We start from the raw sequence: 7,500 nt of genomic DNA, 5'->3' as shown, positions 1-7,500 counted from the left end.
CGCTGTCGGCCAGACCCGTCGGCCAGACCCGTCCCCGTCCCCGTCCCCGTCCCCGTCCCCGTCCCCGTCCCCGTCCCCGTCCCGTTCCCCGCCCCCCCTGCCAGCCCCTTCCGCGGCACCAACCCCCCCGCAAGCAACGGGAAGGGGCGCAGCTTTCTATCAGCTCGGCTGAAACGCCCGAAGGCGGGGCGGCGTCTGTGTTTCAAAAGCGGAAAAAAAATAAAAAAGCAACAAAAACCAAAAATTCCCGCCGCCCCGCCCCACCCCCCCCCCCCCCCCCCCACCCTCCCCCCGTGCAGGCACCCCTGCAAACGGGCCTCCGGCACGGCAGCCCGGCCGCCGCACCCCCACCCGCAAGCCCCCCCCCCACCGCCGCCCCGGCCGAGAGCGCACAAGCAGCCCCTGCCGCCGCCCCCCCCCCCCCCCCCGACTCAAACCTCAATCTTCTCGGAAAAGAGGCCCCGTCCCCAGCCTACCTCAGCGCAAGGCTCCCCGCCTGCTCCTCGACCCCGTCTCTCAGTCTCTGTCTCCCCTTCTGCCGCGGGGAAGCGCCCGCCCCTTGCCGGCGGGTGGGCGGGGCGGGCCGGCTCGGGTTCCGGTTGCTAAGCAGCAGGGTGGCACTCGTTGACCCCGGGCGCCGCTCCGTCTGCCGATGGGCGGGCCGGTGCTGGCTCTCAAGAACTTTTTGTAACTGTTTCCCTGCTCTGCTTTGGTTTTGTTTTTTTTTCTCGCCCACCGTCAGAACCGATGCAGAGTAAGAAAGCCTTCAGCGAGACAGTCCGGCCAAGCTTAGCGCCTTCCACTAGATACGGCGAAGTCTCGGAAACGGGGGGTGGCGAGGGGAATTTCAGGCGCGCGCCGCCTCCCCCCTCCTGCACCACCCCCCCCCGCAAGCGACGGGAAGGGGCGCCGCTTTCCATCAGCTCGGCTGAAACGCCCGAGGACGGGGCGGCGTCTCTGTTTCAAAAGCGGAAAAAGAAATAAAAAAGCAACAAAAACCAAAAAATTCCCGCCGCCCCCCCCAACCCACCCCCGTGCAGGCACCCCTGCAAACGGGCCTCCGGCAGGGCCGGCCTGCCGCCCCCAGCCACCCCCCGCAAGCCCCCCCCACCGCCGCCCCGGCTGAGAGAGCACAGGAACCCCGCCGCCGGCCCTTCCCACCCCGTGCAGGCACCCCTGCATACGGGCCTCCGGCAGGGCCGGCCTGCCGCCCCCAGCCACCCCCCGCAAGCCCCCTCACCGCCGCCCCGGCTCAGAGAGCACAGGCACCCCGCCGCCGCCCCTTCCCACCCCGTGCAGGCACCCCTGCATACGGGCCTCCGGCAGGGCCGGCCTGCCGCCCCCAGCCACCCCCCGCAAGCCCCCCCCACCGCCGCCCCGGCTCAGAGAGCACAGGCAGCCCGCCGCAGGCCCACCCACCCCGTGCAGGCACCCCTGCATACGGGCCTCCGGCAGGGCCGGCCTGCCGCCCCCAGCCACCCCCCGCAAGCCCCCCCCACCGCCGCCCCGGCTCAGAGAGCACAGGCAGCCCGCCGCAGGCCCACCCACCCCGTGCAGGCACCCCTGCATACGGGCCTCCGGCAGGGCCGGCCTGCCGACCCCAGCCACCCCCCGCAAGCCCCCCCACCGCCGCCCCGACTGAGACAGCACAGGCAGCCCGCCGCCGGCCCTTCCCACCCCGTGCAGGCACCCCTGCATACGGGCCTCCGGCAGGGCCGGCCTGCCGCCCACAGCCACCCCCCCGCAACCCCCCCCACCGCCGCCCCGGCTGAGACAGCACAGGCAGCCCGCCGCCGGCCCTTCCCACCCCGTGCAGGCACCCCTGCAAACGGGCCTCCGGCAGGGCCGGCCTGCCGACCCCAGCCACCCCCCGCAAGCCCCCCCCACCGCCGCCCCGGCTCAGAGAGCACAGGCAGCCCGCCGCAGGCCCACCCACCCCGTGCAGGCACCCCTGCATACGGGCCTCCGGCAGGGCCGGCCTGCCGACCCCAGCCACCCCCCGCAAGCCCCCCCACCGCCGCCCCGACTGAGACAGCACAGGCAGCCCGCCGCCGGCCCTTCCCACCCCGTGCAGGCACCCCTGCATACGGGCCTCCGGCAGGGCCGGCCTGCCGCCCCCAGCCACCCGCCGCAGGCCCCCCCACCGCCGCCCCGGCTGAGACAGCACAGGCAGCCCGCCGCCGCCCCTTCCCACCCCGTGCAGGCACCCCTGCATACGGGCCTCCGGCAGGGCCGGCCTGCCGCCCCCAGCCACCCCCCACAAGCCCCCCCACCGCCGCCTCGGCTGAGAGAGCACAGGCACCCCGCCGCCGGCCCTTCCTACCCCGTGCAGGCACCCCTGCATACGGGCCTCCGGCCGGGCCGGCCTGCCGCCCCCAGCCACCCCCCACAAGCCCCCCCACCGCCGCCCCGGCTGAGACAGCACAGGCAGCCCGCCGCCGCCCCTTCCCACCCCGTGCAGGCACCCCTGCATACGGGCCTCCGGCAGGACCGGCCTGCCGCCCCCAGACAACCCCCGCAAGCCCCCCCACCGCTGCCCCGGCTGAGAGAGCACAGGCACCCCGCCGCCGCCCCTTCCCACCCCGTGCAGGCACCCCTGCATACGGGCCTCCGGCAGGGCCGGCCTGCCGCCCCCAGCCACCCCCCGCAACCCCCCCCCACCGCCGCCCCGGCTCAGAGAGCACAGGCAGCCCGCCGCAGGCCCACCCACCCCGTGCAGGCACCCCTGCATACGGGCCTCCGGCAGGGCCGGCCTGCCGCCCCCAGCCACCCCCCGCAAGCCCCCCCCACCGCCGCCCCGGCTCAGAGAGCACAGGCAGCCCGCCGCAGGCCCACCCACCCCGTGCAGGCACCCCTGCATACGGGCCTCCGGCAGGGCCGGCCTGCCGACCCCAGCCACCCCCCGCAAGCCCCCCCACCGCCGCCCCGACTGAGACAGCACAGGCAGCCCGCCGCCGGCCCTTCCCACCCCGTGCAGGCACCCCTGCATACGGGCCTCCGGCAGGGCCGGCCTGCCGCCCCCAGCCACCCGCCGCAGGCCCCCCCACCGCCGCCCCGGCTGAGAGAGCACAGGCAGCCCGCCGCCGCCCCTTCCCACCCCGTGCAGGCACCCCTGCATACGGGCCTCCGGCAGGGCCGGCCTGCCGCCCCCAGCCACCCCCCGCAAGCCCCCCCACCGCCGCCCCGGCTGAGAGAGCACAGGCAGCCCGCCGCCGGCCCTTCCCACCCCGTGCAGGCACCCCTGCATAGGGGCCTCCGGCAGGGCCGGCCTGCCGCCCCCAGCCACCCCCCGCAAGCCCCCCCACCGCCGCCCCGGCTGAGAGAGCACAGGCAGCCCGCCGCCGCCCCTACCCACCCCGTGCAGGCACCCCTGCATACGGGCCTCCGGCAGGGCCGGCCTGCCGCCCCCAGCCACCCCCCACAACCCCCCCACCGCCGCCCCGGCTGAGACAGCACAGGCACCCCGCCGCCGCCCCTTCCCACCCCGTGCAGGCACCCCTGCATACGGGCCTCCGGCACGGCCGGCCTGCCGCCCCCAGCCACCCCCCGCAACCCCCCCCCACCGCCGCCCCGGCTCAGAGAGCACAGGCAGCCCGCCGCAGGCCCACCCACCCCGTGCAGGCACCCCTGCATAGGGGCCTCCGGCAGGGCCGGCCTGCCGCCCCCAGCCACCCCCCACAAGCCCCCCCACCGCCGCCCCGGCTGAGACAGCACAGGCAGCCCGCCGCAGGCCCACCCACCCCGTGCAGGCACCCCTGCATACGGGCCTCCGGCAGGGCCGGCCTGCCGCCCCCAGCCACCCCCCGCAAGCCCCCCCACCGCCGCCCCGACTGAGACAGCACAGGCAGCCCGCCGCCGGCCCTTCCCACCCCGTGCAGGCACCCCTGCATACGGGCCTCCGGCAGGGCCGGCCTGCCGACCCCAGCCACCCCCCGCAAGCCCCCCCACCGCCGCCCCGGCTGAGAGAGCACAGGCAGCCCGCCGCCGCCCCTTCCCACCCCGTGCAGGCACCCCTGCATACGGGCCTCCGGCAGGGCCGGCCTGCCGCCCCCAGCCACCCCCCGCAAGCCCCCCCACCGCCGCCCCGGCTCAGAGAGCACAGGCAGCCCGCCGCCGGCCCTTCCCACCCCGTGCAGGCACCCCTGCATAGGGGCCTCCGGCAGGGCCGGCCTGCCGCCCCCAGCCACCCCCCGCAAGCCCCCCCACCGCCGCCCCGGCTGAGAGAGCACAGGCAGCCCGCCGCCGCCCCTTCCCACCCCGTGCAGGCACCCCTGCATACGGGCCTCCGGCAGGGCCGGCCTGCCGCCCCCAGCCACCCCCCACAACCCCCCCACCGCCGCCCCGGCTGAGAGAGCACAGGCACCCCGCCGCCGCCCCTTCCCACCCCGTGCAGGCACCCCTGCATACGGGCCTCCGGCACGGCCGGCCTGCCGCCCCCAGCCACCCCCCACAAGCCCCCCCACCGCCGCCCCGGCTGAGAGAGCACAGGCAGCCCGCCGCCGGCCCTTCCCACCTCGTGCAGGCACCCCTGCATAGGGGCCTCCGGCAGGGCCGGCCTGCCGCCCCCAGCCACCCCCCACAAGCCCCCCCACCGCCGCCCCGGCTGAGACAGCACAGGCAGCCCGCCGCCGCCCCTTCCCACCCTGTGCAGGCACCCCTGCATACGGGCCTCCGGCACGGCCGGCCTGCCGCCCCCAGCCACCCCCCACAAGCCCCCCCACCGCCGCCCCGGCTGAGAGAGCACAGGCACCCCGCCGCCGCCCCTTCCCACCCCGTGCAGGCACCCCTGCATACGGGCCTCCAGCACGGGCGACCCGCTCTGTCCGCAGGGAGGACAGGTCTACCCCTTCTGCCGGCAGGGAGGCCAGGTCTACCCCTTCTGCCGGCAGGGAGACCAGGTCTACCCGTTTTACCTGCAGGGAGGCCAGGTCTACCCGTTCTGGCGGCAGGGAGACCAGGTCTACCCGCTCTGCCGGCAGGGATGCCAGGTCTACCCGTTTTACCGGCAGGGATGCCAGGTCTACCCATTTTCCGGCAGGGATGCCCGGTCTACCCGTTCTGGCTGCAGGGAGACCAGGTCTACCCGTTTTTCCTGCAGGGAGACCAGGTCTACCCGTTCTGCCGGCAGGGAGGCCAGGTCTACCCGTTTTACCGGCAGGGAGGCCAGGTCTACCCGTATTGCCGGCAGGGAGGCCAGGTCTACCCGTTTTACCGGCAGGGATGCCAGGTCTACCCGTTCTAGCGGCAGGGAGACCAGGTCTACCCGTATTGCCGGCAGGGATGCCAGGTCTACCCGTTTTACCGGCAGGGATGCCAGGTCTACCCATTTACCGGCAGGGATGCCAGGTCTACCCGTTCTGGCTGCAGGGAGGCCAGGTCTACCCATATTGCCGGCAGGGAGACCAGGTCTACCCATTTACCGGCAGGGAGACCAGGTCTACCCGTTCTGGCGGCAGGGAGAACAGGTCTACCCTTTTTGCCGGCAGGGAGACCAGGTCTACCCGTTTTGCCGGCAGGGAGACCAGGTCTACCCGTTCTGGCTGCAGGGAGACCAGGTCTACCCGTTTTCCGGCAGGGATAACAGGTCTACCCGATTTACCTGCAGGGAGACCAGGTCTACCCATTTACCGGCAGGGAGACCAGGTCTACCCGTTTTGCCGGCAGGGATGCCAGGTCTACCCGTTCTGGCGGCAGGGAGAACAGGTCTACCCGTTTTACCTGCAGGGAGAACAGGTCTACCCGTTTTACCGGCAGGGAGACCAGGTCTACCCGTTTTGCCGGCAGGGATGCCAGGTCTACCCGTTTTACCTGCAGGGATGCCAGGTCTACCCGTTTTACCGGCAGGGAGGCCAGGTCTACCCGTTCTGCCGGCAGGGAGGCCAGGTCTACCCGTTCTAGCGGCAGGGAGACCAGGTCTACCCATTTACCGGCAGGGAGACCAGGTCTACCCGTTTTGGCGGCAGGGAGACCAGGTCTACCCGTTTTGCCGGCAGGGATAACAGGTCTACCCGTTTTACCTGCAGGGAGGCCAGGTCTACCTGTTTTACCGGCAGGGAGACCAGGTCTACCCGTTTTGCCGGCAGGGATGCCAGGTCTACCCGTTCTGGCGGCAGGGAGACCAGGTCTACCCGTTCTGCCGGCAGGGACGCCAGGTCTACCCGTTTTACCTGCACGGAGACCAGGTCTACCCGTTTTACCGGCAGGGAGGCCAGGTCTACCCGTTCTGGCGGCAGGGAGAACAGGTCTACCCTTTTTGCCGGCAGGGAGACCAGGTCTACCCGTTTTGCCGGCAGGGATAACAGGTCTACCCGTTTTACCTGCAGGGAGACCAGGTCTACCCGTTTTACCGGCAGGGAGACCAGGTCTACCCGTTTTGCCGGCAGGGATGCCAGGTCTACCCGTTCTGCCGGCAGGGAGGCCAGGTCTACCCGTTTTACCGGCAGGGAGGCCAGGTCTACCCGTTTTACCTGCAGGGAGAACAGGTCTACCCGTTTTACCGGCAGGGAGACCAGGTCTACCCGTTTTGCCGGCAGGGATGCCAGGTCTACCCGTTGTGGCGGCAGGGAGGCCAGGTCTACCCGTTCTGCCGGCAGGGAGGCCAGGTCTACCCGTTTTACCTGCAGGGAGGCCAGGTCTACCCGTTTTGGCGGCAGGGAGACCAGGTCTACCCGTTTTGCCGGCAGGGATGCCAGGTCTACCCGCTTCCGGCAGGGATGCCAGGTCTACCCGGTTCCAGGCAGGGAGGCCTCGTCTACCCGTTCTGCCGGCAGGGAGGCCAGGTCTACCCGTTTTACCGGCAGGGATGCCAGGTCTACCCGCTTCCGGCAGGGATGCCAGGTCTACCCGGTTCCAGGCAGGGAGGCCTCGTCTACCCGTTCTGCCGGCAGGGAGGCCAGGTCTACCCGTTTTACCGTCCGCCGGGTCCGGTGTGCCCGATGTGGCCGCCGGAGCTGCCGGCGGAAAGGGATGCCTCGTCTACCTCGCTCCGGCGGGACTTTGGCTCCACCGCGGTTCTGGCAGGTAGACGTCTTGCCCGGTTCTTCTTCGGAGCTGCCGAAGGGGTCGCTGCTTTGCGCTGCCTCCAGTTACGTCATGGTAAGAGTCGGCGGCGCTCGCGCGCCTCCCCGCTGGGGGAAGACGGTTCTCTTCGAGCCCGCCGGGGCCGGGGACCTCGCTGTCCGTATACTAGGGCAGAGGGCTGGCGCTCGCGGACCAGCGCCATCGAACCGCTGCAGCTACTCGCGGTTCAGCCGGCAGACTCGGGCGTTGCACGGCGGCTGTGGCCGTGGCCGTTCTGCCTCCTACCTATCGCGCACGGCGCTTCCGACTGCCAGAAGCCGCGCGAAGCCGCTGCTTGCCCGCAGGCTCCGGTGGCCGTTGCCGACTGGAGCGAGGGCTCCAAGAGGGGTTTCTCCAGGGCCGGGCCGAGACCGGCGGCGGTCGCCGGCACTCGAACGCTTGTCACCCGCGGCTCAGCCGGCGGACTCGGGCGTTGCCCGG

The sequence above is a fragment of the Opisthocomus hoazin genome, unplaced genomic scaffold (assembly GCF_030867145.1).
Source record: "Opisthocomus hoazin isolate bOpiHoa1 unplaced genomic scaffold, bOpiHoa1.hap1 HAP1_SCAFFOLD_194, whole genome shotgun sequence".
NCBI lineage: Eukaryota > Metazoa > Chordata > Aves > Opisthocomiformes > Opisthocomidae > Opisthocomus > Opisthocomus hoazin.
Note: the sequence above shows the minus strand (reverse complement) of the source record.